Source organism: Benincasa hispida, chromosome 8 (genome assembly GCF_027475165.1).
Source record: "Benincasa hispida cultivar pf3 chromosome 8, pf3_genome.v1.1, whole genome shotgun sequence".
NCBI lineage: Eukaryota > Viridiplantae > Streptophyta > Magnoliopsida > Cucurbitales > Cucurbitaceae > Benincasa > Benincasa hispida.
The window spans coordinates 37,652,812-37,669,330 of record NC_143485.1 but is presented as its reverse complement, the minus strand read 5'-3'; the positions used below and the strand labels follow the sequence as shown (position 1 = coordinate 37,669,330).

Below are 16,519 nucleotides of genomic sequence, written 5' to 3'. Positions count from 1 at the left end.
TTGGGGATGTCTAGCCCATGTGCTATTGACAAACCCCAAAAAGTTAGAACCTCGTTCAAAAGTGTGCCTATTTGTAGGCTACCCCAAGGAAACGAGAGGTGGATATTTCTATGATCCAAGTGAGAATAAAGTGTTTGTATCAAAAAATGCTACCTTCTTGGAAGAAGACCACATAAGGGATCATAAGACACAAAGCAAAATTATTTTATGTGAAATTTCTAATGAATCTACTGAGACTTCAGCAAGAGTTGTTGAAGGGGCTGATACATCAACAAAAGTTATTGATGTCAGTTCATCTAGTCATCCATCTCAAGAGTTGAGATTGCCTCGATGTACTGGGAGGGTTTTAAACCCACTTGTACGCTACATGGGTTTAACAGAAGCCCAAAACATCATAACTGATGAAGGAGTTGAGGATCCATTGTCTAATAAACAAGCAATGGAAGATTTTGACAAGGATGAATAAATTAAAGCCATGAATCAAGAAATGGAGTAAATGTACTTCAATTCTGTCTGGGAGCTTGTAAATCAATCTCATGTGGTAAACTATAGGTTTTAGATGGATATATAAGAGGCAAAGAGGTGTAGATGGAAAGGTTCAAACCTTTAAAGTTAAACTTGTTGCAAAGGGTTATACGCAAGTTGAGGGAGTGGACTATAAAGAAACTTTCTCACCTGTTGTTATGTTAAAGTCTATCAGGATTCTCTTGTCCATAGCCATATATTATGACTATGAAATATGGAAAATGGACGTGAAGACTGCCTTTTTAAAGGTAATCTTGAAGATACCATATACATGAATAAACCAAAAGGGTTTATTGAACAAGATCAAGAGCAAAAGGTTTGCAAGCTTAATCGGTCCATTTATGGATTGAAACAAGCATCTCGATCTTGGAATATAAGATTTGATGTTGTGATCAAATCTTATGGCTTTGATCAGAATGTTGATAAGCCTTGTGTTTACAAGAAAATCTTATGGCTCGATTTGTAGGTGTTACAAGTGTTGTAAAGTGCTACAAATGATATGATCTTGATCATTTACATGTGAGTGGGAATATCCTATACAAAGAGTTTTTTTCGGATCGAGAATCAATGTCGTTAATTCGACTCTGGGTCGAAGCAAAAGAAATTTATAATACCGAACTACTCCTATTACTATAAAGATGTAGTAATAGTGGTAAGTCCAAGTCGATCCGCAGAGAAGCGTGATTGGTTTCGTTAAGCTAATTTTCTAACTAGAGCGATAAATGGGGGGTTTTGATGTGAAAGAGAAAACATACGTGAAATTAAAATAAAGTGCAATGGATATATGAAACTGTAATGGATTCATTTAGTTTTCGAATCAAGTAGCCATTCAATGTAAATTAAATCATTATTTTCAACCAAAATATCATATATTCAAACTATGCATGCATAGCTACCCAATCAGTGCGAATTAACTAATCTCTATAAGCTTGAATCAATTAATCCAAATTGATTAAGCATCCTAATTGAGGCTGGAAAGTCGTGCCCTAACTAACCTAATGCTTGGTTTTATGGTGTGGAAATGTGGATGATATGTGATGGTGAAATTGAGTTGAGCACTCAAATTTCCTCAGTGGAATCCAAGTGTAAACCCCACTGAGTTTTCTGGTAAGTCCAGGGTCAAACTCAGGGACTTGGGAAAACAGATTGCGATGGTAATTTTTATGAAAACTTTGCGGTAACTGTTAACTTAATGAATTATTGGTTTGTTATTGATCGCGTTAATGAAAAATAAACAAATGCGGCGAATTTGAGAAAAGTTAGTTGTGTGATAGATGCACTGAGTGTGCGGATGAACGGGTTGAGAAGGTCTTTAGCTAGCGTTACTTGGGAATGCGTCAGACTATGCGATTATGTTACAACCATGCACAGCAAGTCATTTTCCAATGAAATGCGATGCTTCTAAGTCTAGGACACATGTGTTGAATGCAAAAGTGTCCATAGAGCTTATTTCTAAGTCTCTACTCTTTTCCTATGCGATGATGCAAAATGCATAAAGGCAAGGTGACCACATACAATCATATTCTATGTCTAGAATGCATGTGATGCGTTAATAGCAAATAATGCTTATTCCTAAGCTCCTATCTCTTGATTATGCATTGTAATCTGACTCTCCCGAGCCTAGATTCTAACTTGACCTTCCCAAGCCTAGATCCTATCCTTAGACTACCCTCCCGAGTATCTCTAATGGACGACTGAAGTATACTTAATACAAGATAATCGCATAGAATGAAGATTCCCTAGTTGTGCTAGCTAAATGCTTCTTAACCCATTCAACTAATTTAGCTACTCATGCGTAAATAACAGAGAGTGAATAGATGTAGAGAAGTAGATTCCATTTCGATAAATGATTTTACAAAATAACAATGGAAGTTAAAGGTAGAGAGCCTGGTAGTAATTCCTTGCTGACCGAGGCTTTTACACTGTAAATCTCTATTCAGCTCCAAAGATGTTTCTACTTCTACAGGCATCGGCCCTCTCTCTGTCCTTGAAGCTTCCGGTGCTCTCCCAAGTTTACCGGAACGATCTGTCGGCACAACCTTCTTCTCTCGCATCCGCCATAAGGTAAAAGAAAATCTAAGAACATGGCTAAACTATGAATAGAACGATGAACTCGTAAAACAGCTGAACTGGTGGAACACCTTTTCTGAAGGATGCCTTTGGTATTTATAGAACTTCCAGGGTGAAAGGCGGCTTCTCTCTCATGATTGTACAGATAGGACGGCTTTAATTCCTGAATGATGCACCAAATATTTTTTTTCCCAAAATAGCAAGGTCGAAAATAAACACCTCACCCCCAAATTTAAAATGTGACAATGTCCTCATTGCCAAAAGATTGAAATAAGTCATACGATGTTCTTAGAAAGCTTCGTAAAAGAGTTTGAAAGAAAGCTAGCAAACCCCTAACTTCTAGAAATATTTCATAAGGTGACTATCTTAAAGTTAAGTTGACTCTAGTATATATGAAAGAAATAGAAGCATATTTTTCATCATTGAAATCATAACTGGCAAAGAGAAAGTATGCGGTAACTCACAAAATTTATCCATGTCAAATGATTGCGGAAATCAAAGAGGATGCGGTGATAAGACTTTTTAAGCTAAAATGCGATGTGATAGCGCAAAATTTGAAATAAAGTAAAGGAAGAATACAACCTCTAAATTTGCGATGTCGCCCGCATTATATATTGGTGCATCCTTCTTTGCGGCGATCTTTTTTCCTTGGATTGCGGTGATGGAGTGAGATATATTGCTTCTTCGCAAAACACCTCCACGTTCCTGTGCTTCGAACGTTGCACTAAAAACAGTGAAAGGGTCAAATGATTTTAAACAAAACAAAATTCTTTTACCGCATTTTCTTTCTTTTTTTCTTTTTTTAAATGAAGTAGGAATAAGTAAAGTGCAGATAGGTAAATGATGACTAAGGTGTTGAAGAAATGAGAGTTCAAGAACCAAACGAAGGATACTCTAGATGTCTTGCGCCCCAATGATATTGCTTGCCAGTACAGGGCCACTCCATTTTTCTTTATTCCGGGTTTTTCAGATCCAAAGAGGTCTTTTCTGGTTGAAAATCACCCCCGCAATATGCCTTAACTCACTGTCCATTAACCTTAAATGTACGGCTTCCATCCTCAGTGCTCAGCTCCACCGCACCATGTTAGAATATTTCTTTAATGATGATGGGTCCGGACCAACGCGATTTTAATTTTCCAGGGAAAAGTCGGAGTCATGAGTTGAATAGTAAGACCCTCTGACCGACCTGGAGGTTCTTGTCGCATATGTGTTTGTCATACCAGCGCTTGGTGCATTCCTTGTAAATTTTTGCATTTTCATGTATGTTAATCCTCCATTCTTCTAGCTCGACCAGTTGCATTTTTCGAGTTTCTCCTGCTTTCTTCAAATCAAAATTCAACTTCTTTACCGCCCACAGTGCCTTATATTCCAGCTCTAGAGGCAAATGACACACCTTACCAAATACCAATGCATATGGGGACATACCTATTAGTGTTTTAAATGCAGTCTGGTATGCCCATAACGCATCGTTAAGCTTCGTTGACCAATCTTTTCGTGAAGGCCTTACTAACTTCTCGAGTATTATCTTAATCTTAAAATTGGACACCTCAGCCTGACCATTCGTTTTCGGATGGTATGCGGTGGCCACTTTGTGGAGAATGTTATATTTGCGCAGCAACTCCTTAATATTATGATTGACAAAGTGGAATCCTTCATCACTTATGATGGCACGTGGAGTGCCAAAACGAGTGAAAATGTTTTTCTTTAGGAATTAAGAGACTACTGCCCCATCACTTGCGACGCATACCACTGCCTCTACCCATTTGGAGACATAATCGATGGCTAATAAAATATAATGTTTACCATTCAAGAGAGGGAATGGTCCCATGAAATCAATTCCCCAAACGTCGAACAATTCAAGCTTCAAAATGGTGTTCATCGCCATTGCATGTTTCCATGAAATGTTACCTGTGTGTTGGCACCGATCACACTTCATTACGTAGTCAGCTGCATCTTTAAACAATGTAGGCCAAAAGAATCCACTCTGTAAAACTTTAGCTGCGGTGTGCTGTCCTCCAAAGTGCCCTTCATATGGTGAGTCGTGACATTGCGTTAATATGCATTGTTGAGCAGCATTTGGTACGCATATTCGCAAAATCTGGTCTGCCCTCTTTTATACAGATTCGGCTCATCCCAATAATAATGTATGCATTCATGTTTGAGCTTCCTCTGTTGGTGGTAGGTGTAATCTTCAGAAAATTGCTCGCAAATCAGATAATTGACTATTTCTGCATACCAAGGCAATTCTTCAATATGGAATAGTTGCTCATTTGGGAATACTGCACTCACCTCTGATTCATTGAGGTCAACTTTAGGGTTTTCCAATCTAGACAAGTGATTCGAAACCTGGTTCTCCGTCCCCTTTCGATCAATTATTTCTATGTCAAATTCTTGAAGGAGGAGAACCCAGCTGATCAATCTCGGCTTTGTGTCCTTCTTTGTCATTAAGTATTTTATTGCAGAGTGATCAGTATGGATGAGTACCTTTGTCCCCAGCAGATATGATCGAAATTTTTCCAATGCAAAAATTACCATCAAAAGCTCTTTCTCTGTGGTGGTATAATTTATCTGAGCAGGATTTAATGTTTTACTCGCATATGCTATAGGATGCAAAATTATTTTTCTCTTTTATGCCAAAGCTGCTCTCATCGAATACCTACTTGCATCGCACATTATTTTAAAAGGTAGTGTCCAATAAGGTGCAATTAACACGGGTGCGGTAATCAACGCATTCTTCAAAACTCTGAATGCGTTGAGGCAGTTGTTGTCAAATTCAAATTTTCTGTCAGCATCTAACAACGCACTCAGTGGTCGTGCTATTTTGGAAAAGTGTTTGACAAAGCGTCTGTAGAATCCAGCGTGCCCCAAGAAACTTCGTACAACCTTCATGCTTATTGGAGGTGGAAGTTTTTCAATTGCTTCGATTTTTGCTTTGTCCACCTCCAACCCATCCCGGGAAACCTTGTGCCTCAACACTATGCCCTCATTTACCATGAAATGGCATTTTTCCCAGTTAAGCACCAGATTCATCTCTTCGCATCTCTTCAGTATCTTCTCCAAGTTAGCTAGATAGACTTCATAAGTATTCCCATAAACAGAGAAGTCGTCCATGAATATTTTGACAGAGTCCTCAAGATAGTCTGAAAAGATGGCCATCATGCACCTTTGGAACGTGTTTAACACATTGCAGAGGTCAAACGCATGCGGTGAAAAGCAAAGGTCCCATATGGGCAGGTGAATGTGGTCTTGTCTTGGTCTTCTGGAGCTATCATAATCTGGTTGTACCCGACATAACCATCCAGAAAGCAATAAAAGTCATTTCTAGCTAGACGGTCTAGCATTTGATCAATGAACGGTAGGGGGAAATGATCTTTCTTTGTGGCCGCATTTAGTTTGCGGTAGTCCATGCAAATGCGCCACCTAGTGATGATTCTTTGCAGTATTAATTCATTATTTTCGTTCTGGACTATCGTCATGCCTCCCTTTTTCGGCACACACTGCACGAGGCTGACCCACGTGCTATCTGCTATAAAATAAATGATGCCCGCATCTAACCATTTAATGATCTCCTTTTTAACGGCCTCTTTCATCGCAGGGTTGAGTCTGCGTTGATGTTCGATCATTGCCTTGTGGTTCTCTTTAAGACGAACGCGGTGCATATAGTATGCTGGGCTAATTCCTCTAATGTCAGCGAACGTCCAGCCAATTGCTCATACATGCTTCCTCAGAATGCTCATCAACACATTCTCCTGGACTTCATTAATCTCAGAGGAAATAATAACTGGCAGCTTCTCCTTCTGCCCCAAAAATGCGTACTTTAGATGGGTCAGTAGGGTCTTTAATTCCAGTGTGGGTGGTTCTACTAAGGATGGTTGCGTTGTTTTTCTGTCTTCTTTTTCTATTGGCTCTTCTTCTTGGCTTGCGATCATTTCTTCTTCCTTGTTTGTTTTTGTTATGATCGCATTACAGGCAGCAACGGATGTGTTGGCATCCTCTTCTTCATTTTCTTCATCAAACTTTTCTTCTTCAATCAAATTCTGGTCATCATCTGAGTCATGCAGGTCTTCTTCGTCAGGAAACTTCATGGCACGGATTATGTTGAACCTGAGCTTCTGTCCATTGAGCTCAAAGTGATCTCTCCTTTATGCACATCAATCTGGGCACGACCTGTTGATAAAAATGGACACCCCAGTATGATGGGCACATCCTTGTTGGCCTCGTAATCCAATATGATGAAGTTGGCTGACAGGATGAATTTGTCAATGGTGATCAACACATCCTTCACCTTTCCCTCTAGATGCACCAGAGATCGATCGGCCAGTTGGAGAGTCATGGTTGTGTGTTCGAGTTGCCCCACATTCAGCTGCCTAAAGATTGACAGAGGCATCAAGTTTATATTGGCTCCAAGGTCACACAACGCCCGATGTACAGTTCTCCTATGGAGTAGGGTATAGTAAAGCTCCAAGATCACTCATCTTCGGTGGAATGATTGATTTTGAACTTTGAGTTAGTGCCACCATGGCAAACTTACCAACTCCCCTCTTCTTGGTTACCATATCCTTCAGAAACTTTGCGTAGGCAGGCATTTCCTCAATCTCTTCACTGAATAGAATATTAACATGTAATTTTTTTAACATATTCAGAAAGCGTTGGTATTGTACCTCTTCATTCTTTTTCTTCCTTAGTCTCTGCAAGAAATGAAGAAACTGCATTTTCACGGTCTCCGTCTCAGGTGGCTTTGAGCTCGACACAACCCCTGACTCCATTGCTTCTTTTTCTCCTTCTTCTTCCTACGTCACTGCAATTTCAGGTTCTGCCGCAATGGAAGCTATCCGACTAAGCTCCTTCTTTTCTCCCTTCACAGTTTTCCTACTTTGCAATATCATAACCTGATATTGCTCTTTACCTGATCCCTCCGGGTTGCGTGGGAGTTCTGTTGAACTCGACATAGCCCATGTGATCTGTTCTTCAGCTCACTCACAATTTGGCCCATCTGTAATTCTAGGTTGCGAATGGACGTAGCTTGACTTTGAAGCACAATTTTATTTTTTCTATATATTGCTTCAATAGGCTCTCCAAGGAAGAGGATTGCAGTGGTTGCGAGCTACTACCTTGATTGCTCGTCTGACCGTTATTGTGCGAGAAGAATCCAGGTGGCCCTTCTTTCTGTGCCACGGATTGGAAGTTTTGTTGCTGATTCTTCCATGCAAAATTAGGGTGGTTTCTCCACCCGGGGTTGTAGGTATTCGAAAATGGATTATGCAGGCATTCTTCCATTGCGTGCGCATCAACGAAAGTCGCACACTTTGTGGTGTTTTGACTAATTGCGTTGATTTGGCCATTTTGCGGTGTTTGGCTGCTGATCGCAATTCCTTGAATTAAGTTCATCATTGCGGTCATCTGATTTTGTAGTGAAGCAATAGCACCATTACTTGCGTCATTGTCTTTGATTCTAAATCTCTGGTCACTCTCTCATCATATGTTTTGTCAAGCAGACCACCAGCGGTTGCCGCATTGGCAGCGGTCTGCGAAGCGGGATTCAAACCATGATAAAAGATTTCCATCTGAAGGCAGTCTGGTAAACCATTGTGTGGACAGTCCCGCACCAACCTCTTAAACCTCGTCCAGGCATCACTGAGCGATTCATCCATGTCTTGTTCAAAATTTGTTATGAGTTTCCTACGTCTAGCGTTCTTAGTAGGTGGAAAATATTTCTTCATAGATTTCTCTATGACCTATTCCCATGAAGTGATCTCTCTCGATTTGAAAGAATATGCCCATTTCATAGCCTGATCACAGAGAGAAAATGGAAACAAAGTTAGTCGAACTTCTTCGGTAGATATGTTCGGGAACACAAAAGTATTGCATATTTCAATAAAGCTTCGAAGGTGGGCGTGCGGGTCCTCGCCACGCCGTTCTCTGAATTGTCCTACCATCTTGATCATCTACAGCATCACCAGTTTCATCTCAAATATACTTCCATCGAGGGCAAGTCTCATGATTCCTGGAGAGAAATTATAGAGGTTTGGTGATGCATAGTCCCTAATGGGTCTCTTGTGATCGTTAGCCAAAAGGATTGGATTCACCATGACGTTCGTTTCCAGGCTACTCTGCCATCTCTTCTTTATCTAACTGTGGTTGTTATTTGCAGTCTCTCATACTCCATTTAAATGTTCTCTCAATCTCTGGGTCGTAATTCGCCAGCGATTGAGAGTCTGCAAAGAAATCAAAAAATTACTGCTAGCACATTATTTTGCCGAAGTCCTCGGCAACGGCGCCAAAAACTTGATGCTTGGTTTTATGGTGTGGAAATGTGGATGATATGTGATGGTGAAATTACGTTGAGCAGTCAAGTTTCCTCAGCAAAATCCAAGTGTAAACCCCACTGAGTTTCCTTGTAAATCCAGGGTCGAACTTAGGGACTTGGGAAAACAAATTGCGATGGTAATTTTTATGAAAACTTTACGGTAACCGGTAACTCAATTAATTGTTGGTTTGTTGTTGATTGCGTTAATGAAAAATAAACAAATACGGCAAATTTGAGAAAAGTCAGTTGTGTGATAGATGCACTGAGTATGCGGATGAATGGGTTGAGAAGGTCTTTAGCTAGCGTTACTTAGAAATGTGTCAGACTATGCGATCATGCCACAACCATGCACAACAAATCATTTTCCAATGCAAATGCGATGCTCTTAAGTCTAGGACGCATGTGTTGAATGCAAAAAGTGTCAATAGAGCTTATTCCTAAGTCTCTACTCTTTTTCTATGCGATGATGCAAAATGCATAAAGGCAAGGTGACCGCATACAATCATATCCTATGTCTAGGATGCATGTGATGCGTTAATGGCAAATAGTGCTTATTCCTAAGCTCCTATCTCTTGTTTATGCGTTCTAATCTGGCTCTTCTGAGCCTAGATTCTAGTCTGACCTTCCTAAGCCTAGATCCTGTCTTTAGACTATCCTCCCGAGTATCTCTAATGGACGAACGAAGCATACATAATACAAGATAATCGCATAGAATGAAGATTCCCTAGTTGTGCTAGCTAAATGCTTCTCAACCCATTCAACTAATTTAGCTACTCATGTGTAAATAAAAAAGAGTATATGTAGAGAAGTAGATTCCATTTCGATAAATGATTTGAGTACAAAATAACAATGGAAGTTAAAGGTAGATAGCCTGGTAGCAATTCCTTGCTGACCGAGGCTTTTACACTGTAAATCTCTATTCGGTTCCACAGATATTCTTGCTTCCGCAGGCGTCGGCCCCATCTTTGTCCTTAAAGCTTTCGGTGCTCTCCCAAGCTTATCGGAACGATCTGTTGGCACAACCTTCTTCTCTCGCGTCCGCCTTAAGGTAAAAGAAAATCTAAGAACATGGCTAAACTATGAACATAACGGTGAACTCGTAAAACAGCTGAACTGGTGGAACCCCTTTTCTGAAGGACGCCTTTGGTATTTATAGAACTTCTAGGGTGAAAGGCAGCTTCTCTCTCATGATTGTACAGATGGGACGACTTTAATTCCTGACTGATGCGCCAAATATTTGTCACCGAAAAGCTGAATGTACTTGTTCATTAGCGACTGTCAACTTAATTCGGATTCGACTGTCATCAGCTTTTTGTCCCATCGTGATTAATTATACCTTTTACCCAGATGAGCCCACCAAGTTTCGCTGACTAGGTTGTGGCAATCTTCTTGAGCAAATGTTTGCGAGCACAATCACCGCAAAGCCTTGCGGTGAAATTACGCTCGGCCAATGATTTCCTATGATTGCAATTTTTGCCTTGTGTTCATGCATAATCTGCATAAAAACACTAAAATCAACTGTTCCTATGTGATGAACGCATGCGTCTGCAATATTAGGAATGTGATACTTTTTGGACGCAATTTAACATATTTTATCAATGCAAGCCAGCATTGTTTAAGAACTTAGCACTATGATAATGTGCATTTCTGCCCGTCATCACTAACCTCCATGCTCCTAGATTCAATTGGGTCCTCAGTGGTCATAAAGAACTAGAAACACATGCATTAAGATTCAGAATTCAACTATGTTGAGTAAATTTCAGGAAAGTTGTATTCAAATAATCAATTTGTTCCTTAAATCTAGATTAAACGTGCAATGCAAAGATTCATGGACAGTCTAAAAAAACTAAGCATGCTCATCTAATTAGTGCTACAAGGGAAAATTCAAAGCATGGACGATACAAGGATGCATGCGAGCTTGAATTGAACTAGCGAAGACATGCAATCATGATAGGGGTGTCGATACAACACATAAAATCAAGTCTAAGTTAAACAAGATTTACGAAAAACATAATTCTAGATTAAAGCATAAAAATTGAACTGGAAACTCATCAAAATAAAAGAATTCTTAATTCAAGAACTAATCGAAAGATTATCTCATTGACTAAACGAACTTGGAGAATCAATTAATATTTAAATTTTGATTTAAATATTAATTATATGAAATTGAATCATATTAGTGAAATTGGTGTTTTATTAATTTAATATTAAGATATTAATTAATATTTTAGTTAAAAAGTTTAATTAAAATTAAAATTAGTTATATTTAAAATTAATTATTTTGAATTAATTTTGTAAAACTAAATATTTAAATAAAATAAGTTTATTTAAATACAAAATCATTTTTTAATCAAATTGATCAAAACAAGATTAAATTGGATTGAGTAGATTTTTCCAATTTTGGAAAAATCCACTTTGTGATTAAGGGGGTAATCACCAAATCCTGCTTGAGTTTCATTAAATTGGTGAAGCTAAAGCTGGCCTCCATGCAAACACCATCTCCATGCATCTTTTCAGCTTATAAATTGAAGCTTCATGCTGAGAACTTGGTAGAGATGCTGTGATTTTGAACCAAATACTGTTGTTGTGAAAACCTACAAAACCCACTTAAGTTCATCCAAAATTCAGCTCAATTTGAGTGTTTCCACCACACAATCCTCTTTGAGAATAGTAGAGAAGATCTTCGTGGTAGTCTACTTGAAGATTCAAGCTCAAATTTCTGGATTTCTTGCTAAATTCGTGGATTTTCTTCAAAGGTAAAGTGTAGCTCAAACCCTCTTGTGAACTTCCAATGAGTAGCATGTTTAAAACTCAAATGAAGTGTAGTTAGAGTGCTTATTGATTCTGATTTCTTCCGTTGCATGTTATCTAACTCCTTCAATTGGTATCAGAGCATGATTTAAACACTCAATTATCGTTAATTTTAGTTTGGTGGGTGAATTTCTAAGCATGTTTGAATATGTGACTGATATGGTTTAAATTCAACTTTGGCACTAGAATTCTCTTTGATTTCCAAGTTTAATTTGTAATTGGCTCTTGTTTGATGTGCTTATATGTGTGCTCTAGAGTCTTTAATTTATTTGGAGTCATTAGAATCCGAATTAGGCTATAATTTGAAGATTGAAGCAAGCATGTTTGAGCAGAAAACTGGAGCTGAGCGTTCTGCCTAGGAGCGTCACGACACTGTTCATCGAGCATTGCAATGGCATGGGCTCGCTGATATATAGCATTGCAACCTTAGGATGCAGCGTCACGACGCTATTCATATAAGGGTTTTTGCTTTGCACGTTGCCTGGCTGGTTCGTGGGTTGATGAAACCAATTCGACCAGTTCTCCTCTAAACCGGTCCGGTTCAACATCCTTTGTTCCTTGGTGGTCTGATTCAGGTTGTTTGGGTTAGTTCGAGCAATTCTTCATCAAATTAAAGTTGTTCTTGAGCCATTTTTGTATTAATTTAGCTTATTTTCTTGCTTAGAATGCCAAAGTTGAACCATATTAGTGTTATTTAATTATTTTATGCATATGATTGTGCATAAAGTATGTCATTTTAGATTTAAAATCCCACCATAGTTAAACATCTTACATGAATTATTGTATGTTATAAATTAGTTATAATATATAGTTTGCATGCTTTAGGGTTTATTAAAAATTGATGTAATTGTTATGTTAATTTTTGCCTTTGAAGCATGTTATGGTTGGTTTAAAGCATGTTTATTCTATAAGTTTATTATAAAATGAAATTAGACTTTAAAATCCACAAAAAAGATACACAGCATGTCACTTAGGTTAACAATTGGTTTTAACTGTTCAAATAGATTGTTACCTTATAAAATTTGGTTACAAACTCAAATCGGTTCATAAATCTGTCTAAGGCTAGGGGTACTTAAGTTGACGGTTTACGTAACACCTCCTACTTAGGGATTATGACTAAAAAATCGAGTGTTGTTAATTGATTTATCAGCTTGCGTGAGCAGTGTGAGGTTTAAAACTGGTTTAAACAGATAGACATCGTAGGTTAATATCCAAATATAAACATTATACTTGGATAAAATCACATAGACTTAGATTCTTCTTAATTAGCCGTAATAAAACCTAATTAAATGAATAACCAAATATTTAGAACACTTCAGTGGGAGATTAACAATATGTTCAGTATAAAGTTAATAGCTCTCACGTCCCCAAGAGTTCACAACGTGAGATCCATGTTCGGCTTCGTGTCGCTTTACCACGACTACTCCATACAGAAAGTGTTTGCATGGGTCAATAACAAGATGAATGGGGGAAGTAGTTCATAGTAAGTGAGTGAAGGAAATGTGTCAACACTGTCCTACGGTCTCCTCCATTAAATTGAACCGTGAGATTCCTATGTTGCACCTACGATCGTTTTTAGGCACCAGTAGCTAGTTGTTAACCACGACGATCCCCATGGAGGGTTGTAACATAGGATTCAAAACAACCCAAGCTTCAGAAATGAATAGGGTCTTATAGTTCCATCTTGGATATTGTCTTCATCTTGAGGGCATATTCATACTGTTCTATAAAATCTGAAAAATGGTGGTTCAAACTTACAAGAATTACTAATTGTTAATAAAGATCTTGACCGAAAAAGATAACCAAAAGAACTATAGGAATAAAGATCTATTCTGATATAGTATTTGATCAGGATTGTCTTGCTTCAGTGAAGGAATTTTTTTACTGCCCCACGATGGCAACTTTTCTAAATCAGTAAAGTATTGTTGCAAATAAATAAAGATTTTTGGGTACTTTATTGGTTTTTTGCTAAAATTGGATTTAGATGCATAAAATTAATAGAATTTGTTTAAATTTTTTCAGCAATGTCAAATTCAATTATACAACTGCTCGCTTCTGATAAGTTTAACGGAGAAGGATATTCAAATTGGAAATCCAACAATAATATGATATTAGTTATGAATGATTTGAGGTTTGTGTTGACGGAGGAATGTCCTCCGATTCCCAGTACAATAGAGAACCGAATTGTTTGGGACATCTATGATCGGTGGGTCAGGGCTAATGAAAAAGCCATGGCTTATATCTTAGCAAGTATATTCAATGTACTTAATAAGAAACATGAGGTAATGCCCACTGCCCGTGAGATAATAGCATCACTCCAAGAGATGTTCGGGCAACCGCCATCCTCTGTTCGACATGAAGCCATTAAGTATGTTTATAGTACTCACATGAAAGATGGTACTAACGTTAGAGAACATGTTTTTGAAATGATGGTCCATTTTAATATTGCTAAGGCTCATGGGGCGATTATAGATGAAATAAGTCAAGTCAGTATGCTATTAGAATCTCTTCCGAAGAGTTATCTACCTTTTGGAACCAATGTTGTTATGAACAAAATTACTTACAATTTAACTACACTGTTGAACAAACTACAAACATATCAGTCTATGATGAAACTTAAAAAAGGTGAAGTAAATTTTATCTTACGACCTAAAAAGTTTCTAAAGGGTTCTACCTCTAGAACAAAACCTACTGATAAAAAGAAGTTTGTTCCCTCTTCTTCAAAAGACAAGGTTGTACAAATGAAGAAGAAGGGTAAAGGGAATAAGAAAACCACTACAAAGAAGAAAAAAAGCATAAACAAGGCTCCCAAAGAGAAGTGTTTCCATTGCGAAAAGGATGGGCACTGGAAGCGTAACTGCCCAAAGTATTTAGCAGAAAAGAAAGAGGAAAATGCAAACCAAGGTAAATCAAATTTACTAGCAGTTGAAACATGTCAAGTAGAGAATACTCACCTAACCTGGATATTAGTTTCAAGCACCGCTAATCATGTTTGCACTTATCTACAGGAAACTAGTTCTCGAAGACAACTTTTTGAACAAGAAATGACTTTCAAGGTGGGAACGAGAGAAGTCATTTTGGCTCATGTAGTGGAGATGTCAAACTAGTTTTTGGAAAATCTTTCATCTTAATGTATATTATGTACCTGAGATGAAAAGAAACTTAATCTCCATTTCCTGTCTGTTAGAAAATATGTACAAAATATCTTTAGAATCTAATGAAGTGTTTGTTTTTTCAAGAGGTGTTCATATTTGTTCTGCAAGGCTAAAAAATAATTTGTACATATTAAAAAAAATGAAGCAAAAGCCATTCTAAATATAGAGATTTTTAAAACAGTTGAGACTCAAAATAAAAAACGAAAAAAATTCTCCTAACGCCTATCCTTAGCACCTTTAACTTGGTCACATTAATCTCAATAAGATTGAGAGATTGGTTAAAAACGCTCATCTACGTCAATTAGAAGATAGTACTTTACCTCCATGTAAATCATGTATTGAGGAAAAATGACAAAAAGATCTTTTTTTGAAAAAGGACTTCATGCCAAAGAGCCTCTCGAACTTATACATTCGATCTATGTGGTCCGATGAGTGTAAAAAGCACGAGGAGGCTATTAGTATTTTGTCAGTTTTATTGATGATTACTCAAGATATGGCTACATTTACTTAATAAGTCACAAGTCTGAAACTCTTGAAAAGTTCAAAGAATTTAAGACCGAGACAGAAAAATTTTTAAGTAAAAGAATTAAAACACTTCAATCTGATCAAGGTGGTGAGATATAGATTTACAATTCTAGAACTATCTAGTAGATCATGGAATTCAATCCCAACTTACAGCACCTAGAACACCACAATAAAACAGTGTTGCAAAAAGGAGAAATCGAACCTTATTGGACATGGTCCAATCAATGATGAGTTATATTCAGTTACCTCAATCCTTTTGGGGTTTGCAGTATAGGTTGCAGTATATATTCTAAACGTTGTTCCTTCAAAAAATGTTTCAAAAACACCACATGAATTATGGAAAGGACGCAAAACTAGTTTACGTCAGTTCCGCATTGTGGGTTGTTCAGCATACGTGTTGGTACAAAATCCTAACTGGAAACACGTTCGAAGTTATGTCTCTTTGTAGGATACCCTAAACAAACAAAAAGAGGACTATTTTATGATCCCCAGGAAAACAAAGTGTTTGTATTAAAAACCTCTACATTCTTGGAAGAAAATCATGTTAAAAATCTTCAACCTCGCAGTAATCTAATATTACAAAAAATGACCAAAGATTCTGCAGAAAAATCAACAAGAGTTATTGATCAAGCTGGTCCATCAACAACTGTTGTTGCCCTGTTACATCCTTCTCAAGAGTGGAGTATGCCTCGGCATAGTGGGAGGGTTATTCAGCAACCTGAACGCTATATGGGTTTAAGAAAAACTCAAAACATCATACATGATGATGGTTTAGAGGATCCGTTAACCTTTAAAAAGACAATGGAAGATGTTGATAGGGAACAGTGTATAAAGCCATAGACGTTGAAATGGAGTCAATGTATTTCAATTCTGTTTGGGAACTTGTAGATCAACCACTTGGGGTCAAACCTATAGGTTGCAAATGGATCTACAAAAGAAAACGAGACCAAACTGCATGGTGCAAACCTACAAAGCCAGACTCGTGGTAAAAGGTTTTACCCAAAGAGAAAAGGTTGATTATGAAGAAAGTTTTTCTCCTATTGCCATAATAAAATATATAAGAATACTTCTATCCATTGTCACATATTATGACTATGAGATATGGAAAATGGATGTCAAGATAGCT

General features: G+C 37.8%; 1 non-coding gene across 1 annotated transcript; it reads left to right on the top strand.

Moving 5' to 3' along the window:
- Positions 1-8,175: 8,175 nt before the first annotated feature.
- On the top strand, positions 8,176-8,282 carry LOC120084270 (small nucleolar RNA R71). The gene has a single exon (XR_005483635.1). It is a non-coding gene; the product is annotated as a small nucleolar RNA R71 (small nucleolar RNA).
- Positions 8,283-16,519: the final 8,237 nt, after the last annotated feature.